Genomic DNA, 20,404 nt, shown 5'->3' with positions numbered 1-20,404 from the left:
AAGCTCGGAAGAGACTGGGACAGGTTCTCCCAGAGGGCCTTTGGCGGGAGCACAGCCGGCCAACGCCTTGATCTTGGCCTTCTGGCCTCTAGAGCCATTGTTTGAAGCCACCCGGTTTGTTAGGGCAACCTCGGAGACCAAACAATGTCTAATACCTACAGTATGTAAGGTCATCTATACATATATGCACAAATAGAGACAGATAAATGGATGCGTGTCTGCATATGTATATATATATACACACACACATACGTTTTGAAGATCAAATTACACATGTACATACTACTATGCAGATCATTTTATGTTGGGAGCATCAGCCTGCTTTTCATGTTTAAAATTGTTTGACTATTACTTTTATCTGCTGAACACACCAATGACACATGCCCCCTGTGGACCACAGCCCACCCAAATCCCCTCAGTCTCCTCCACCTGCCATGCTCACCACACTTGGGACCAGCCACTCGAGGGCTCTTTTCTGGCTGAGAGAGCAAGTTAGGCACAGGCCAGAAGTGCCCAAGAAGTAACGACCCGGGGAGCAGCCTCAGCCAACACCGTCTTTGGGGGCAACGATGCTATGGCACATTCTCCTCCGGTGCTTCTCCACCTGTAAGTGTGGCAGAATGATCTGGAAGCCCAGGCTCCTTGAAGCAGCCAGGGCCTGGACTTCTGTCTTTTCAGCAAGTTCCCCTGGTGGGTCCCAAACCCTCCAAAGTTTGAGAACCCCTGCTCTATCTCCATTAGGCATCATCAGACTTGGCTGCACTTTCAAATTGTTTGGGGAATTTTTTTAAATCCTGATGTAATCCCTAGATCATAATCCCTAGGGGTGGACACAGCTGTTGTTATTTTTTTAAACGCTCTGGGAAATGTCAATAGGCAGTTAAGACTGAGCACCAGTATTCTCCACTGCCCCCCCAGGTTCCCAGGCAGAGTGAGTTCTAGTTGTCCAACTAAGGGCCCTGACCACACACCTGTCTGCGGCTTTCTCCCCTTCCCCCTTTCACTTCTCTATTGATATTTTCTAGGTTCACCTCCAAATAAATGACTTCCACTAGGCTCCGTAGGTGGTGAGCAGAGAAATGCTCTCGTCAAAGCTGTCTGTGCGCTGGCCCTTGGGACCCCCAATCTTCCACCTAACACAGCAAACATGGCAAAAGGGACTTTAACCATGTGATGAAGGCTCTTGAGGAGGGGACATTTCCTGGATTAGCTCGGAGGGCCCAGGGCCATCACCAGGGTCCTAAGACGAGGGAAGTAGGAGGATCAGAACTGGAGAAGGAGCTGTGGAGATGGGAACAGAGGCTGGGCCACGCCGCTGCTGGCTGGAAGGGGGCTGCGAGTCGGAGGATGCGGGCAGCCTCAAAGAGCTAGGAAAGGCCAGGAACAGACTCTTCCTTGGAGCCTCCAAAAGGAACAAGTCTCTGCCGACACCTTGATTTTAGCCCCTAAAACCCATCTCACACTTCTGACTTACAGAATTGTACGATAATAAATTTGTGTTGCTTTAAGTCACTGTTCATGGTAATTTGTTGCAGCAGCCAGAGGAAGTGAGGATACCTGGTCTCGAGGCCAGCTTCTGGGAAGCTCTAGCCAAGATACAGAATTTCACTTACTTCCCTTGGGCCTAGTGTAAGGGCTCCACCATGCATGGTTTCCCACAACTGGAGCTTTTCCATATATTTTACTTTTATAAGCAGAAAAAAGTTCTTTTTAAAAAGTAAGCAAAAAGGCTGTAATGTGGCGATGAGGGGATGCATTCACTCATCCAACAAATACTTGCTGAATGTCTTCTGTTCAGGCATGTGGGGATGCATCAGGGAGCAAAACAAAGATTTCTGCCATCACTGAGCTCATGTTCGAGCAATTCTGGTTGGTGGAGAGAGGTAGGAATTCATAATCATAGAAATAAGAACATCACTTAGTCAGTTAGAAGGCAACGTGTGCAATGGAACAAAATTAAAAGCACCAGAGCGAAAGGAGCTTGGCCGTGCTTGGGGTAAGAGCGATGAGGCAGCTGTGAAGTTTAAATGGGGCACTCAGTATCGACCTCATTTGAATTATTCTTTTATTAGGCACTTGTTTTGTACTCCCTCTGTGTCAGGTTCTATTCTAAGTGATTTACAAATATTCAATCATTTAATACTCATAATAGCCCTATGAAGAAATAACATTATTATCCCCATTTTACAGATGAGAAAACCAAGGCCCAGAGAGGTGAAGTAATGTTTGCCTGTCAGACAGCTAGCAAGTGGCAGAGAAGGGACTTGGGCACGGGCAGTGTGGCTCTAATTTGCTCTTGGGCCCTGCACAAAGCTGCCTGCCCTTAGCGAAACGCTCAAAGACGATAAAGAAGGTAGTGGTGCAGGTCTCTGTGAGAAAAGCATTCCAGGCAGAAGGAGCAGCCAGTTCAAAGGTCCTGGGGCAGGAGCACGCCTGGGCGATTGGGCCGCATTGGCGAAGACTGCAGTGAGCAGCGGGAGAGGGGCCAGAGCCGTCCCGGGGGCCACAGCACGCAGGGCCTTGATTCTCCCTCCAGGGGATGGGGCATTTCAGCAGTGGTGTCAACAACGGCTGGCTTGCCTGGCTGCTGAGCTGAGAGCAAGGGGTTGCTGGGCTGCAAGGGGTAGGGGTGGAAGCGGGAAGGAATTCCCACTAGAGATGGCGGTGGCTCAGCCTCAGGGTGGTGGCAAGAGAAATCGAGCAGCATGGGGAGATACTAGAAAATTTGAAGTAGCTTTGGCAGGGTTCTGCTGAACCAGATATGGAAGGTAGGAGAAAGAGGAGTCAGTGATGGCTCAGAGGTATCCAGTTCCAGGAACTAACTGGAAAGACAAAGGTGCTCCCTGTTGAGATGCAGGGAGAGTCGGGTTTGCTCTCCAAGCCATCACTACCTTCGGGTATGAAATCTCAGCCCAACACGTGGGAATGACAGTGAGCGTCTTGCCTGGAGGTGTTAGATCCACGATTGCCAAGATGCTTTCCACAGCCAGCTGAGCCAAGGGCCACTTAGGCAGTCGAGAGAAGCATTGAGAAAAGAACCCAAAGGGCTTGAGGTGAAGACTCACATCGACATCCTGAAAGGCACCTCAAGAGAAGGAACCATCTCTCAAGTGCCCGCGGGGAGCTGGGGCAAATGGCACCACAAGGAGCCCGGCCACTCATTGGGCCGCTTCTTCCAGGGGAACCTACACATGACTGCAGGGAACTCGCCCACCAGTGCAGCCTCTGAGCTGCCCTTGGCGAGGCAGGGGGTGGCGACTGGCGACATCTGTTTACTGGGTGACTCGGAAACTCCCTGGGGCTCTGGGTTTCCTTGTAAGGAGGGCAGGAATAGGGGCCATCTTCAAATTCAACCCCAAGGGAAAGGCACTCTTCATGCCAAAGAAATTAAAGCCCCCGCCCATTGCTGCTGAACCCCAAGACTTCTGACCGTGGCAGTGGAGACACAACCAGGGAAGACAGAATGAAATGGTACAGAAACGGAGCACTCTGGGTAGAGAGACAGACAGGTGTAGCGTCTCACCGTCACAGCCAACGTGTACAACAGACAGCAGTGAGGCCAAACCTGTCGGAGAGATTAAACCCTCGGTGTGAGCACGGGGTGGAGGCTCCAGCGCAGGGCCTCACAGCAGGAAGCACCGTGTGCAGCCACATAACCCGGGGGGCTGGAAGGTGCCCCATTGTGTGACGGCACCCAGTTGCGGGAGATGGGGTCCTGGGAGCGGAACCCATGGCAGCGCCTCTGCAGTTCTCAGGTGAACGATCCGTGCTGGATCAGTGCTTCCCAACAAACCCTCGTGCTAACTCGGTCGAGCCCTAAGTTTGGAGAGCCTCTCTGGAAATCGGTGTCCCTGCATTCAGGCGGCCGGGCGGTGAATGTTTACCAAGCACTTAGTATGTCCCGGGAACGGTGCCCAGAGTCCACGGCTGCCAGCATGTCCACACGTGGTGCCTCTCTGACGGTGACACCAGACCTAGGGGATCAAAGGGAACATTTTTGGCAATTCGGGTCAAAGTGCCGATGGCCCGAGTGCCAGCACCGGGAGAGCAGTCCTCTCTGACACAGATGCCCCGAATGGTGTGCAGCGTGCCCCTCGGGCCACCCCCACCAGCCCCGCCTCTGGAACTTCCTCGGTCCTTCCTCTGGGGCACGCAGCAGGTGGAGGGTGGACCACCGTTCAACCCCTTCCTCGTCCATGTTTCTGCTTGTGAGGCTTGGGGGTGGGGAGAGCATCTCCAAAGCTTTCTGTTGACCAGTCTGCCCATGAGCCAATATCCGTAGACCGTTTGCTCAGCGTCAGGCCTGCACGAAGCACTGTCGTATAGTAGACGCCCAATAAATATTTGTGAGCCTTCGGAGATATAAACTGTACGAGCCTACCTGGGCAGAAAGCCAACTCCCGTCTCCAAGTACTTCCAGACATTTTCCGTTGCAGGGATTGTCCAGGGAGAGGGGGCCGTGGGGTATGAGCTGGGGCCCCCAGGGGAGGGGAGGGGCCCTGGGCTTTCTGCACGGAGCTCCAACAGGCTGGGCACGTGCCAAGGGTATCCCGCCCTGCTCGTTTCCCGGGAAAAGCACGCCAGCAAAAGGCCCTGGGAAGCGCAGCCTCCCTACCCAGCCCAGGCTTCCCTCCTTCTCACTCGGCTCTGTCTGCTGAAGTGACCTGGATCTGCCATCCTGGCGACCCATCTGAGGGGTCCCAAACCTCATCGTTGGGAGCTGATGGATCCCGTCTTCCCGGACAGGGGCCCACACCTCGCAGCCACGCATCTCCACGCAGCCACCCTCAGTTATAAATACCTAGAGAGCGCAATACCAAATAATTGCGGGGCATATTTCACCCTGCCTGTTGAACACATTGCAAGAAAGGAATTGATCCCTGCTGTTTCATTTATTAGATGGTGTAATACCACAAAAATCGTTTCCACAATATCCCAAACTAAATCATTTATTCTTGACAAAAATCCAATAAAGAGCTCAATCCTTCTCCATAGGCAGATAAAGCACAGATTAATGAGGCTGCCTAGATCAAAAAATGCTGGGAAAATGAAAGCGCGCTGGAGAGAGAAGGTGCCTTCCTCCTCCTCACTTCCCCAAGGCTGCCTTAGCTCAGGGTTTTATTACAAAAAGCTGCCTAAGTATTACAGGCTAATCCGTAAATCCCAGCCTAGTAAAATATGTGACGGATTTGTAAATTGTGCCCTTTACAAATCTGATTGAACTTTTTTTGTGTGTGTGTGTGCCTTGACTTTTGCCTATCTCCCTTCCCTCTTCTTCTCACCTTTCCCTGCATCACCAGGTCTCCAGCTGCCCAGGGCACTCCAATCCCCACCTCAGTTATGGAGGCTGGGATTGCTGGTGGCACAGGGGCCTGCAGAAACCATCAGCTTCTCTTGTTCCTGGTCTGCGAGTAGATCAGATTCAACCCGGGTCAAAGCCAGGTGTAGTCACCATCAGCGGCGTGGGAAAGGTTTGCAACGAAGCATGACCCTGTGAAGGACCGATGGGCGTTTCTATATTGTTTCCAGAGGACAGAGAAATGAGAGGATCCCCCTGGAGAGTTCCAGGACATGGCTGAGAGGGCTGGAGGGCCCGGCAAGCAGCTCTCGTCCAGCTCGCTGACGCGAGCCTTACCCTACCTTAAGGCACCCACGGCAGAGAGCCCTCTGCTCTCCCCTTGGTGTGCATCCCGACTCGGGCGTCCAACTTCCTCAGCATGCCTGGACCCTGGGGGTCCCCGGAGCGCAGGACTTCCCGTATGAATGCAGGAGCTGACCCAGATGCCCTGCAGCCGCCACCTAAAAGCCCCGCTCCACCGTCGCTGCGCAAGCAGCTGAGTACGGGGGCCGCCATCAGCCTTCCCTGCCTTAAACCACTTCCCTTGCCACTGCAGAAAAGCCTCTGGTCAAGAACTTCTGCTTTGGAGGCCTTTAGGATCTGTCACTTACGATTTGTGGGACACTAGCAAGTTACGTACCCTGTCCCAGCCTCCCATGAAAAATGGGGATAGTAATTCCTTCTTCATAAGATCATAAAGAGAAATAGAGAGGTAATGCAAATGAAGCCCTGAATAGGTGTCAGGCATACAGTAAGCTCACGGCAATATTATTATTAACGTTGTCAGCATCGTCTTCATCAGGTGAACACATCTCCTTAAGAAAGGCTGCAGGAAAAAGAGGCTGAGAACGGGGAGAGCCTCCCCTGGAAGCTGGGGCGATGACACCGTTTCCTCGCAAGCCGGCTGTAGGCCCAGCCCTTGCCCCGGCAAATGGCCCTGCGGCCGAAGGCCAGGCGGGAGCCTTTAAAGGAGCTGGAGGTCAGAGGCCGGAGCCGATAGAGGCCTGGGGACCCGCTCTTCCCGCGCGCTGCGGTGTCCTTGTAGTTTCTGATCCTGTGGGGCTGCACCCCAGCACCCCAGGAAATGGCTGCTTCCCCTTCTTACAGCTTTTCAAAGGCAGAGGAAAGAGGCGCTGGGATGGTGGCCCTGGCAGCTCCCACACGGGCCCCCTCTCCCCTCCCTGCCCCGCCTCAGGATGGAGACGAGGCTGGGGCCGACCAGGAGAGGGCGAGCTCCTGGGGCGGCCATCTGGAACGGTGCTTTCCGGTTGAAAAGAAGTGCGATGAAATGCCCAGCTGGAGAACTGAGGACTAGAGCTGCTGCCTCCAATCCCTGCTCATTCGCCTCACTCTCCCTGCCTACATGTGTCCAGAATATTCCAGAGCGACGACTTGGGACGCGCTTACGCGCTTTCGGCTGCCCCCCTCCATCTTCCCGCAGGAGGAAGGTGCCTCTGGGGTGAGAAGCGGAGGGCTCAGTCCAGGCCCCCCCAGGCTCCCTGAGAGTGAGGACAGTGCATGGGCCCTCTGCAGACCCCAGGATGTTCAGAGGGGATGAGAGCCTCTTGGTCCGGCCCCTGCAAGAACCCTAGAAATCCAAGCTCTCAGGGTGGGGAGGGGGAAGGGCAGGAAACAAGGGCAGAGGCTGCAGTGAGCCTGGGAATGCAGGCAGCTTAAAGAGCTCCTGGTGGATAAAGCATTGTTCTCCCAAGAATCTTCTAGTGGGACTCCCGTCTATGGGCTCTCTGAAAGCAGGGGGTAGCCCATGTGACTCCGGCTGTTCCCAGAGCCCGTGTCTGCCCTTTTGTCCTCTGAACAGCCAGTCGGCCGCTCTCCACTTCCCTCATTAACCTTTTATCCCTCTATTTCCTGCTGAGGTTTAATCCTATTTCCTGCTTTCTGGGCATTTAGCTCAGCAACCAGGGAGCCACTCAACTGTACCTTTCCCGCTCCGCAGGATGGCGGCCGGGGGACTCTGAGAACAGCCCCCAGGGCCGTCGCCCTGGCTCAGGCCTCCCAACGGGTCCTCCCTGCCCTTTCGACTCTGGGCATCAAGATGCAATGATTTGGGTTATGTTGTTTTCTAAAACTTTGTATTGTGGTGACATGAACAATGTAAAATTGCCCATCTTGAAAGAAGAATGATATCCTCTCAAGCGCATCATTCAGTGCTGTTAATTACACTCCCAAAGTTGCTACCATCCCCACCTCACGCCTGCACGCTCACATTATGCAGATACGTGCCCAGACAGGGAGTCACAGACTTCACTGCACGAGTCCCCACTCAGGTCCCCGACAGACAAGCAGCCTGCGCCGTCACCACCAAAGCTGGCCCACAACACGGGGCCTCCCCCCAGGCCCCCCCCAGGGAGCACCCACGGGGACCCAGGAGGTGACAAGTGAGGGGTGGAGCCACCCACCTGGTGCCAGGGCACGGGTTTCAGGAACTTCCTATTCGCTGGACTCCTCCAGTTCCACAGTCGCTGGTCCTGCTCAGTTTTGTCTTCTCATTGCACCTGCCCAGGCGGCAGGGCTGCAGGCAGTTTTGATAAATGGATGGAAAGGTTTGTCTAGTTTTGCTGAAGCTTCTATAAGTGCTTCTTTATCTTCCAGTGAAATTATATTTCCCAACTTTCTCCGGTGGTTTCTCTCTCCTGGGGACTGCTCCCTGCCCACTTACCAGCTCTCCTGCACCCTCCCCCTCCGTCTCCTGCACGCACACACAGAGGTGCACATACTCACGTGTTCGCAGGCAGCCACACACATGCTCGCTCAGGGCCCTGACATGTAAGAACAAGTGCGCGTGAGCACCCCACTGGCAGGAAGCACACACGGCTCTCGTGCACAGAGCCACACACCCTCGTGTGCACACACACGGGTTGGCACTCGAGCCTGACAAGCCCAGGGACGGGACATCCTCTGGCTTTCCGAGCCCATCCGGTCTCTAGGTTGTGAACCCCTGGCCCCGAGGGAGGGCTGCAGAGACCAGTGGTCACCACGGGGCACGCAGGGTGGGGGATGGGCAGCCGCCGAGACCGGAAGTGGGGCACCCCCGGGGTCCCCACCTGAGGCCCCAGGAGGCTCACAGCAGCCTCCAGCCTCCCGTCCTTCCTCACCGGCCTGCCCCGTGCTGGCGGCCCCAGCGGGCCAGCTGCAGGCTTCATCCCAGCCCACATCTGAAACAGCTCAGGAGCCGGCCTGGCCGCCAGCCGGTTCCTTAAATAACTCGGCCCTGGCTCCTGGCCCGCCTCTGATGTCATTGGCCCCTGGCCCAACCAGTGAGGTCACAGGCTTCCCTTCCCTGGGCACAAGACCCTCATGACAAGGCTGTCTGCACCCCATCCTGTTCAACCCTCCAGGCAGTCACTGCAAGTTCTCCTCCATCTGGGACGGGCAGTGTGGCAGAGCCAGATGGCAGCCTTCCCCCGTCCCTGTTGTCACTTACCAAACAGCCTCCCAACTTTTCCATTTTCCCGCTGCCTTCTCCCCAGCGCCGTGACGTCGTTTCCAGGTGACAGCAGACGGATGAGCTGTGAGGGTGTGGTGGTGAGGAGCCCAACCCAGGTCCAAATCCCAGCCGCCCCACTGACTAGCTGTGTGACCTTGGACAAGTTGCTGAACCTCTCTGTGCCTCCATTGTCTCATCTTTAAAATGGAGGTAATAGGACTTATCTCAAGAGTTGTAGGGAGGCGTCCCGGGGCTCATCAGAGAAAACCCAGAGTGAGCACTGCATACGTGGGTTCTGTGAGCGCATTTCCACGTGCACAGGTAAGAGGGAGCTCCGTGCATGTTGGGGAGAAGGGGAGGGACTCTGGGCTACCCTAGCACTTTCCTCCAAACTCACACTGTTTGTCAGAAGCCACCATGTGTGGGGCCATTTCTATTCATGTAAATACTCAGAACAGTCCTCTCCGAGGAAAGTGAACAGAGAGGTTTAGCAACTCCCCAAGACGGCAGAGTTTACAAGTAGTGGAAGCAGAATTCACAGCCCCCGGGTCTGGTTCTGAGTCCATGTTCTTCACTGCTGTGCCTCACCCCATCACTAGTGCAATTCCTGGTACCCCCAAAAGACAAAGAGTCTCTTGAGAGTCGGGACCCCAACGATAAAGTCCCCACAGCACGCAGCCAGTTCCTGGCGCCCCAGAGAACTCCATAAAGGAGGTCGAATGAGCTCAACGTTGATTATTGGCTCCTTGACTTTGAACTCCAGGGCCATGGCTGCCCCCCCATGCACTTCCCACCCCCCCACACCTCCCACCCCCCACTCCGCCCGTCTCCTCTCACACCTCCCGCGCCTCCCCAGGGCCTTTTCTGTGCCTGTTTAAAACTCAGTTACTGTCACGCGACCTCTGTCTGCTGGGAATTAATTCCCCAGGTTCCCACTGCATAAAAACTCAACTCTCTTTTTATGGTCTCTACATGCTTTGCCCTTTCCTTTTTATTCAGGTCCCGCCGCACTTCTGGGGAATAAATAAATGCAGTGTAACTTTTATCAGCCTAAACGTGCTCCTGCACTCCCTTGAGCCTGGAGCTTCTAGAACTGGGGCCTCAGCTGGGAGCCAGCGAGGTGGGGGACCTCGGGGCGACTGTGTCCGCTGGACCCTAGAGCTCTCTGTTCTGGGGCCCCGGCTCTGCTCCAGCCAGACGTGGTTCCTTGTGTGGTCCTCAGCACATCCTCCTGCCACAAGCTCCTTCCAGAAGCTGCCAAGGGCCGCCTCTTGTACCCCCACCCCCAGTCTTTCCAACCAACTCCATGACGGCGACGACAATTCGCAGTCCCAGGAAGGAGGTCTACTGGGTTTCCATAGCCAGTCAGTCGCATCCCTGAGAGAGGCTGGGCCGGGGCAAGGGTCCCGGGAATCAGGCTGCTGGATCCCCACCCACCCAGGGAAAGGACCCGAGAGGATTTCCATTGGGCTCCTAGACCGTGTCCTGAGGTTCCCAGGGTAGCCCCCGAGGGGGCAGATGGTCTAGGGCCACCCCAGGGAAGTGAGGCTCCTCCATTTCCTAAAATCAGGCAGAAACTGGGCAATCCCGGCACGTTCGCCGTGCTGGTAGCACACTCCCGCCTCCTCCCGTTCCTTCCTGCAGGTGGGACCCGGGCTCAGTGTCCTTGCCTGCTAACTTGACAACAAAGGCCGGGATCGCTTCCCGTGTTCTCACGGGAAGGCGCATGCCGATCCGTGTGTGCCCATCCTCTGTTGGAAGGGGGTGCTCCCGTCTGCACGGGGCAGGCTCGCTGAGCACTCCTGCCAGTCCCACTCCCATTTGTCAGAGCAGTCCCTCTGTCTGTCCCTCTCTCAGTCTCCCTCTCAATTCCCTATATAGTAAATGATGGTTAACTACCAAGAGATAAGGGCTTCTTTCCCTTCCTTTCTAGAATCCTTTTGTCCAAATCCCAGCAGGAAAAGCCACCCTGAAAGGGTCCTAGTCCTTTCGCCCACCTTGACCTGGATCAGGAAGGACCCCTCTGGCCTGCTGTACCCACCCTCAAAGCAGGAACTTCTTCCTTGCAGCCAGCCTACCTCCCCTGAGCCGCCTTTGATGAGTCCAGTGATTGCTTGGGGCGAGCCTTCATTTCCTCCCTTGGAAATTGTGGAGAGAAGATATTTGGAGGGTAGGTCCTCGGTTTGGCAAATAAAACTCAAGAATGTCCAGTTAAATTAAATAACAAGCAATTTTTTTTTTTACTGTAAGTATATCCCATGCAACCTCTGGGATATACATCCATGACAATGTTTTCTCATTGTTTATCTGATATTCACATTTCATTGGGTGCCCTGTAGTGCATCTGGCAACCCTAGCTCTCGGCTGCAGCTCGGGCTTCCAGGAGTGGGGGTGGGGGCGGGGGGACTGGGGGTTATCTGCTAGGGACGATGGTTGTGTCCTTCACCACACCCACCGATGACTGCCGAACGTCTTTGCAGTAGGACGGGGATGCACTGTGTGCTCGAGGATGGGCCGGACAGGGTGGTCCAGCTGCCCCCTCCCCGGGGAAGGATGGAGCCTTCCCTTCCTGGCCTGGAAGCCTCTGGCAGCCTGTGCTCCTTCTCTTTTGCCAACATAAAAGGACCCAGCATCCCCCTCGGGGCCTCGTGGGCTCCCGTCTCCTGTTGTGAGTTAGTCGCCATGTGTGTGTTTGGCTGCAGGGCTGGCGCTTTTGGGGGGCGAATCTTGTCATTTTCAAGCACGCCTTTGAAGTCCAAACGCTCTCCCGGCCGCTGCCTCTCTCGGAGAGCGCTTGGCGGCAGAAACTTGTGCTTAGGATGTTTCTATATCTGGAGCCTTCCCAAATGCTACACCCCCGTCCTGCTCCTCCCCACCCTCCCCAAAAAAGTTCCTGGAGATGGGAGCAGCTCTATCTGAGACAATTGCTTAATTAGGGGAAAATTACTTGAATTTCTGCAGCAGCGGCAGCCTCGGTGCTGTTCTGACTCTCTAAGCCTGTAAAACCCAGCTCCTTTAGAAAGGAGATCATGCCCACTCAACACCCACTCCCGCTTCTCCCGGGCGCAGGAAGAGCACCTGCGCTGGACGCCGCTGGAGCGGCCGGGGCCGGGCGCGCGGCCCCCACGCGTTGGCACTGCCGCCTTCTCCACTGGGCTGTGAGACGCGGGTGAGCTGGCGATTTTAAGAACGACCCGGCATCCGCACGGCTCTGTGTGTAGGGGCCAGAGGGCAGATCTCTCGGCTCTACAGGCCGTGGTCGGGCTGCAGCCGCTCAGCTCTGCCGCGGGGGCCTGCTCTCTGTTTTGGATTCAGGGGAGAGTTCTTGCAGGAAGGTTTTCAGGTTCTCAGGGTTCTGTTTCCTTATCCTCCCCGCACTGCCACCGTCCTCCCTTCCCTGTGCCTCTGGGGCCCACGGACTGTTCCGAAGGGCACAAAGGAAGAGAGTGGAAAGCCACAGGGTGGACTTGGCAGTCTGACAGCGTCTCGGGGCGCCTGCATCACCCTTGAGCATTGCCCCTGCCTGTCGTGAAGCCTGCATGGGGCAAGCTCCGGGCCCCTCCTTGTTCATTCTCCTTCTAGGCTGCCCCCCGCCCCTGCCTTCTGCATCTCCCAGCAGGAAACCCTGTCATCTCCTCTGTGAGCCCAGAAGGCCTCCTCCAAAGCCACAGAGGGCTCAGGCAAGGCTGCCGAGAGGAGCGGCCCACGAACGCGAGTGGGCTCCAGAAGCAGGACGTCCGGGCTCCCGCTGGTGCCAGAAGAGGTGCCCTCTGCCCACGGGCGGGGCTGCTGCCCGACAGGGCTGACGCGAGCCGGGTCGGGGAGGGCCGGGCCCTCCCGCGGCAGCGAGGGTGAGCAGGAGCGCGCCCAGCACGGAGCGCGCCGGCGCTGGGCTGGGGTGGGAAAGCTGGAGAAGGGTCCAGGGCCCAGAGGCTCGGGGTGGGGTAGCTGGCCCAGAGCAGTCGCAGCGCTGCACTCTCAGGAGCTCTGGAAGGAGCTCTAAGCAGGAATAAAACTCTGGGTGGGAGTTCTGGAAAGGAGATGGGCAAACGGCCCGGCCTCGGGCAGCGCTGCGCGCACGGCGTGAATCCAGCGATGGGTACTTGCAATATTGTGAGTGATGCAGTCTCGACACCAGCTTCCCTCAAGTCACAGTGAAATATTGGTGCACTTTAAATAACCAGTGAGTGAGGGTGTTTTCACCAAATGCAATGACGTGCCTCACTGATGAGAGGGGATATCGATGTGGGAGGAGCGGCTGTGGGGGGTGGGCAGTGGGGTAATGGGAACCTCTTGTGTTTTTTAATGTAACGTTTTGTACGATCCATTAATCTTTAAAAAAATAGACAACAAAAAAAGAGTGAAAAAAAGGGAAAAAACAACCACTGAGTGGATCAGCCTGGCACGAACGCCGTGGAGGAAAAGGGAGTAGCACTGAGGTACAGGGACATGGCCCTGGGGGGCGCAGGGGGCACCAGGAAGCCGGAGACGCTGTGTGGGGCTGCCCTGGGCCCCATTCCTGAAAGCTCCTTGCCACCCGTCCTGGGCTCTGTTTGCTCGCTCAGTCTCCGCCGCAGCCCCCTTGCCTGCTCCTGGCTGCCGCCCAAGCGAGTGAAGGCACCGCCGGCTGCTCTGCCCGTGACCGGCTCGCCCACCTGTCCTAGGGAATGTCGCCCTTCCTGGAGAAGCAGGCCAGCGCCCAGGCTTTGAGACTTCGTGGCCGGGTCGAAGCAGGGTCCTGTAAGGAGGGTCCCATCAGGAAGCCCCCGCTCTGATGCTTTCTGACCTGGGCTACAATCAGGGACTGGCGGCCAGTGTTTTAACTGGGCTGGAGCATCGCCAGCCACGGTGACTCGGTGGTTCTCCCGCCTGGGCTATTTTGGGTGTGATCTGCTTGACTCACAGCCCTCGCAGTCTCCTGGCCTTCAAAGCCAGGCCCACCTGTGGCTGCAAGAACCTCCCGGACCTGAGATCTAGCTGTCTAAAGGTGGAGGGGTGCATGCGTCCGTGCATGCTGCCCACCAACCCTGCAAGCCGAGCTGGGGCTGGGACCTGAGCCCCAAAGGGCGGCCCCTGGCCTCCGTCCCCTGGGACTTGCCCCACCTGGCGACACCTTTCCCATTTCTCTGCCTTGTGCCTCTGCTCCTCCGGCTCAGATCAGGTCATGATTCTGCTGCCCGCTCCCCACCTGGGGGCCCTGTGGCCTTCCTCCCCCCGTGCTGCCCTTCTGTCCGGCCCCCTGGGCACTCCCAGGCCTGTCTCCTCCTCATCTCACGTCCTTCTACCCCTTCTTTCCGACTGGTCTCCTTGCTTCCAACTCCTTTCTCTAACACCGTGGACCTGGTCCTCAAAGGGGGGGTCCCTGTTTCAGCAGCATCAGCATCACCTGGGAGCTTGTTAGAAATGCAGATTCTCAGGCCCCATCCAACCTACCGAATCAGAAGCTCTGGGGACGGGGTTCAGCAATCTGTGCTTTTTAAAAACAGTCTTCCGGGTGGTTCTGACACCCTCTAGGTTGGGAACCAACTGCTGTGCCCAGCTCATCCTCCCTGCAGCTTCCAGAAGGCCCTTCCTAAAATCCAGCCCAAGTCCTATTGCCCTCCTGCTTATCAACAGTGCAGGACCCTCTCTTGCCCTCAGACTTAACTTTCAACTTTTTCGGCACAGGATTTGAGGTCCTTCTGCATGGGGCCCAAACTTTCCTTCCCAGCCTCTTCCCCTGTGCAGCCCTCTCCACCCAGCCCTCTGCTGCACTGGGCAACACTCCTTGCCAACAGAAGGTGGTGTGAATGCTGCTTCTCTGGAGCAGCCCCCACCCTCCTCTTGCTCCTGGAGCATCTAGCCACCCCCTGCAGTACTCTGAGCCCCTGGCACCATCCAATGACTCCCTACCTGCCTGGAACAGCAGCCACCTGCCTGGACGCTTAGGGCCCCCTGGGATCTCTCTTGACCCCTCACTTACCTTTGAGGGTCCACCTGGCCAAGTCACCTCCAGCCTTGCCATTCTGCAGCCAATCAGGAAAGAGGAAGCGTGAGGGAGAGGGCCTTGTGGGGGACCATTGGGAGGGGGCCATTGGAAGGGGGACAGTCTGTTCCTATCACGGGGAGAGGGGACAACAGCCAATCCTTTGGGGCCCTTTGAACAGTACAGTCATTTCCAGCAAACATGAACCCTTGACCTGCATGTGCCAAGCCAGCTGCCCCTCCTCCTGTCACTAGACTTAAGGCTGTAGGAGAAGTTTTGGGGGAGCTTTTTTTTTTTGGCTGTGTTGTTTTTTTTGCACTGGATTTACCTCCCTAATTATGTCTGCTTACACCAATATTAAAATGAGTTTGTGTTCCCTGGACACATGGCAACTGATAAACAGCAAGGCAATCCAGAGGATCCAGGGCTGGTTGGCTAGAAAACACAGCCCGTGCCTCCACTCGCAAAACCATCAATCCCCAGGTAGGTAATCAAAGGTTGTAATGATTTTTTCAGGGGTGCCTTAGGGACCTCATTGACTTGTAGGGGGTATTTTAGGCTGGTCAACCAACTCACTCCTTAGGCGTGTTTTGTGAACAGGTGGAGACACCGTGTACCCCACCCAGCCCTTTTGTGGTGGGGACGTTAAGGGGGCTCTGCAGTTCTCTCCGGGCTGTCCCTGAGGATGTGGCGCACACCCCTCTGAGCGCCAAAGCCCCCCCAAGAGCACCATGCGCTGCCAGGCCCTCCCAGGGAGCCCCTCCCGTGTCCTTCAAGCTCCAGCTTCTGGACCATCAGAGCGTGGCAAAGGGGACGTCTGTTCACTGCTGTGACCTCCGCCCTTGGCCATGGGAGCGCTTCGCTGCCTTGCTCTGGATCTCAGCCAGGGTCATACCCACCACCGAGCCCAGGCCGGCGGAGCCCCCAGGGCTCCTTCTGCAAGCGGAACCAGTGGGCCTGGCTTCCTCACGCCTTTCGCAGCTTCCCTCTCATTTGCCTTCCTCGAGACTCCCCAGATCCCCTTCTGGGACTGCGTGATGGAGACCCGCTCCCTCCTTTCGCCCTGACCCTTCAGCTCGGGTCACCTAGCAACCTTGATGGACAGCCCGCCTGGCCAATCACCTGTGGCTGCCGACATCCACAGAAAATCCAGTGCACACCACCCCCCCCCAACACCACCCGGCTCTTCCCCAGCCCCCCTGCAGAGGCAGGCAGAGTGACCTGAGGCCAGCCCTTCTCACCTCTCCCTTTGCTCCCCATCCGAGGCCCATTCTGTGGCTTAATCTGTGACATTTAACATAAATAGTTTTCTATTCCCAGCTGACCTTTAATGGCTTTTATCATCAGCTGTGGCTCCTGGCAGCCGTACAAGCGCTGCTGTCTGCTGCCTCAGTCTGTTCCAGCGGAATACTCAAAGAGGCCGCCTGGCTTGGGCCACGTGCAGCCAGGCGGCCCCCGGAGGTGTCGGCCGAGCCTCCAGCCTGCCACTCTCTGCCTGGAAATATCATTACGTGTTTCAATTAGAATTAGCGGGGAAGCCAGTTATTAAGTGGTTAGTTATTATGGTAATGGAGACACTCCACATTAACTGGGGTGCGCCGCCCTCACCTCCCTCTAATGGCCACCTTTTAACCCCCCAACCCCTCCCCGTGCTTCGCTGGAAGAGCAGCAGAGCAGCAACGGAAGGCAGGGAGCCCGAAAGAAGGCCCGGCACCTTCTGCAGGAGATGATGTGCCGTCACGGCAAGAACGAGCCCTCCGCTCAGCCGTGCCTGCAGCCCCCACCCAAGGAAGAAGTCACTGCGCAATGTCCATCGCCCTCCCCACACGCGGGGTGGGGGGGGTTGCCGCCACCACAGAAAGGATTTGAGAGGACTCCTGCGGACATTGGGATGTGGGCGAGGGCCCTGCAGAGACAGAGGGTGCAGGACCCCCAGGCTGGAGGCAGGGGGCAGCTCTATGGTCCCGTCCAGCTTGGTGACCTTGGGCAAGTCTCCTGGCCTCAGGGTGCCCTGGCTCCTCCCTGTGTGAGGAGGGGCTTCCCAGCCATTCCTCTGCCCAGCGTGCCCAGGGACATGGCATTGGGCGGATGGGGCTCCCTGCTACGGCAGCTCTGCAGCCCAGGCACCTCAGGGTCAGGGGGGGTCTCAGATGCGCCTTCCAGCCCCGGCTTTCCAACTTGACTTTGCAGCCCCCTGCCCTCCTCCTTCCTTCCCTGGCCTGGCTTTAGCAGGTTGAGCCCCTCAGCCTGGGCCCAGCAGTTTGAGGAGGTTCCCAGGCCACTGAGCCTCAGTCTCCACCTGAGGATTAGTAAGCAAGGGAAGCACAGGGCTTGCAAGCAGCCAGGGCTCAGCCAGGGGTCTTATGATTAACATCATTATTTTAAAGACCCCCAGAGGGAAAGGATAGAAAAGGCCCACGGTGGCTTCTTTCTCCTTGTGATCTGCTGGGTACTTAAGGAAGGGCAGGAGAAGAGAAGTGGAGAGCAAACAGGAGAGGGGGAGAGGCAGAACAGGGTGGAGGCTGTGGGAACAGCCGAGAACAGAAAGCAAACAAGGAGAGCAAGAGGGAGGCAGCGGGAGGAAGTCACCTGGCCGTGCGCGTTACCTGCTTGTGCAGTGAGGGGCCGTGAGGGGGCGGGCGGGGAGGTGGGTAATTTGTTTTCTTCTGCTCAGCAATGCCAACAAAGGAAGGAAATGAATGCCAGGCGCCCAGACCAGGCAGCTGAGACAGAAGGCTGGCGCGCATGTAGGTAAAGAAGGCTCAGGCAGGCGCGTGGCCCCGAGAAAATTATCTTTCTAACCACTACCTTGGAACCATAAATCGCCTCCACGCGGCGGCTCTTCTTGGGGGCGGGGCCGCTGAAGAGCCACTTGGTTTGATTCCTTTAATCTTTGGAAACCGCCTGTCGAGGAGGAGTGTGTAATTAGGGCGCAGTGTGCTTTCCCGGCAGCCCCAGCCGCTCACAAGACGAGAGTGTGCACTGCTGGGCCAGGCGGGGCCGCCTCGTAATTGGTTGATTTGCGTCTCTCGGAGTCTGTCCTGTTTTTCTAGGGATGAGGTGACCACATATTCCTCTGTGGGGACCACCGATCACACGCTTCCTGGGGTGTGTCCCCCTGGAGGCGCTGGGGAAATGGGGCAGGTGGGATGTTGGCCACCTGCCCCCCAGCACGCTGGCCCCCAGCTGGCCTCTGGCTGTGCCCTGAGGTCCCCCTGACCTGGCCATCCCCGGGCACAACGACCTGCCTGCTTGGACATCCGCGCCCCCATCCCAGGTCCCTGCGCCTTGCTCTAAAAAGCCAGCCACGGGGACGTGCCCCCTCCCAGGAGCACGAGCAGCGAGCTGTACTTGCCTGGGGAGGGGCTGCCCAAAGGAATGGCCCAGGGAGGGGGGAAAAGATTTGAGGGGCAAGGAGGAACTCAGCTGTGGGTGTTGGCAGCAAGGGGCAGAGAGAAAGCAGGGTTCCCGTTCCGATCCTCAGTGATGGGGAAATTCTCATGGTCGTGTACCCACAGCCCCAACGCAGGGTGCGTTCAGGCGGCCCTGCTCCCTCCAGCCCCTGCCACCTCCTTCTCCCTGGCACCCCGACCTCTCTTGCAGGCAGGAATCTTCCCCTCCATCCAGCGGCACCTCGGGAGGCCTTAGATGAGGTGACGGCTTCCCCCTTCTCCGTGGCCAGCCCCTGCTGCGCTAAAAGCCGAGGAGGGGCCCCTCTCGAATCAGCCCCAGCCTGGCGCTGTGGGGGCTCCATCTAAGAAGCCAGGGGTGGGGGGAGGGGATGGCCTGGGGAGCTCATCCCATGTCACTCTGCAAGGCCTGGAGGCCAGGGCTCAGTGGGGCAGAGGGGGTGGGGAGGACGGGGCCTGCAGACCCCCAGAAGGCTGCGCTGTGGCATGATTTTCCACATGGGCAACAGAGTCCAAAAGCCAGTCCCACTCCTGGTTTCAGCAGATGCTGCTGTTTAAACTTGGGCACGTTTCTAACCTCTCTGTGCCTCTGTCTGCTCCTCTGCAAAAGAGTTTGTAATGGGTTGAACGGCGTCTCCCCAAAAGATATGTCCACGTCCCAAACCCTGGCCCATGAATGTGACTTCATTTGGAAATAGGGTCTTCACAGATGGATTAGTTGGTTAGGACCACCCCCCCCCCCACCTCCTCCAGTTTGGTCCGGATCCAATATGCCTGGTGTCCTCACAAGAGGAGAGAAATTTGGACACAAACCCAGACAAGAGGGGAGGAGGCCACGTGGTAACACAGGCAGAGGTTGAAGCGCAGCCGCGGCAGGCCACGGAACACCCGCAGGCGACTGACTGACCCCAGGAGCTAAGAAACAGCCAGGATGATCCTCCTACAGATTTCAGAGGGACCCTGGCCCTGCCCACACCTCGATTCAGACTCCCAGCCTTCCCGGGTGAGAGGATACCTTTCTGTTGTTTGAAGTCACCCAGTTTGCAGTACTTGGTAACGACAGAACCAGGCAACTGAGACGTGGGGCAATAATAGGTTGGTCTCATGCAGAGGACTTCTGAGACAGCTTAAAGAGATAAGGTCAAGATTTTGGCCCACAAGGATGTGCTCCTTAAATGCAAACTGGGGGGGGGGGGTTCCTTCAACATCATGTCATCAAATCCTTTGACTCCAGGGAGGACTAGAGCCCAGGCAGTCCTAAGATCCTAAATTGCTCTGTTAGAAGGCACCTTCTGGAACTCTCAGCCCAACCTTCTACAGGAAGTCCATTTCAGCCACCCGAGGTCCCATTTTACTGCTCAACAGCACTCTCAGAAAGGAAGATAGTGTTACAGTAATCTAAGTTGTAGCAAGACAAAATAGCATGTCTCCCTGCTCCCCTCTGCCCCATCTTCCAATTAGCAATTCTGGGCATTCTGGATGCTGACCATGAACTTCTCTGGATCTCTGTTACTCAAGGTGTGTGGTCCTTGGACCTGCAGCATCAGCATCACCTGGGAGTTGCTAAAGATGCAGAATCTCAGGCCCCACCCCAGACCTGCTGAGTCAGAAGCTGAATGTTAACAAGACCTTCAGGTAATCTGTATGCACGGGGAGTTTGAGAAGCCCGGCTCTGCCATCATCTAGGAAGGCACATGGTTCTCACCACAGTGTCAAGCTGCAGCTCGATGTGTTACGAGGACAGGTGTGCTATCTGCAGGTAAGTTATTAATAATAGTTACTGTGCCAACATTAGCAAGCAATGTCACTTTGTATAAAAAGGAAATCAGAGCTGATTCAAGGTTATTCCTCTCCTCATGTCACTCTGCCACTCCTGCATTCTGATGCTTTCTTGAGTGAGAGAATTAGTCTTGTTCCACATACATTTCTGATGCTGCCCATGGAAATTGGTTCTGTAGGTGGAGCCACTCAGCAGGTGTCGCTTGGGGAGACAGAGAGACAACTCACAGATCTAATCTCTGCCTGCAGCCTGATCCCTGTCTACCATGATCCCAGTAGGTGACAGGGTGGAAATGGAAGTTTGCTACTGCCCGAAGCAACTCATGCCATTGTGGACCGTCCTCTTTCTCAGAAACTTCTTACTCACGTTGACTTCTAAGATGATCCCCATAACCCCCATACATGGGCCCTAGTCAGCGTCATGCAGAACTCATTCAGTGCATTTTTCAGATAATGTCTGTATT

The 20,404-nt window shown here is 56.4% G+C and overlaps 1 long non-coding RNA gene across 1 annotated transcript; it reads right to left on the bottom strand.

The window, feature by feature from the left end:
- Window positions 1–16,054: 16,054 nt before the first annotated feature.
- LOC139437271 (uncharacterized) lies at window positions 16,055–17,712 on the bottom strand. Its single transcript, XR_011647009.1, has 2 exons — window positions 17,560–17,712; window positions 16,055–16,246 (listed from the first exon to the last, which is right to left on the bottom strand). It is a non-coding gene; the product is annotated as an uncharacterized lncRNA (long non-coding RNA).
- Window positions 17,713–20,404: the final 2,692 nt, after the last annotated feature.

The sequence above is a fragment of the Dasypus novemcinctus genome, chromosome 21 (genome assembly GCF_030445035.2).
Source record: "Dasypus novemcinctus isolate mDasNov1 chromosome 21, mDasNov1.1.hap2, whole genome shotgun sequence".
NCBI classification, from domain to species: domain Eukaryota; kingdom Metazoa; phylum Chordata; class Mammalia; order Cingulata; family Dasypodidae; genus Dasypus; species Dasypus novemcinctus.
Note: the sequence above shows the minus strand (reverse complement) of the source record. Positions and strands in the feature narration are given on the sequence as shown.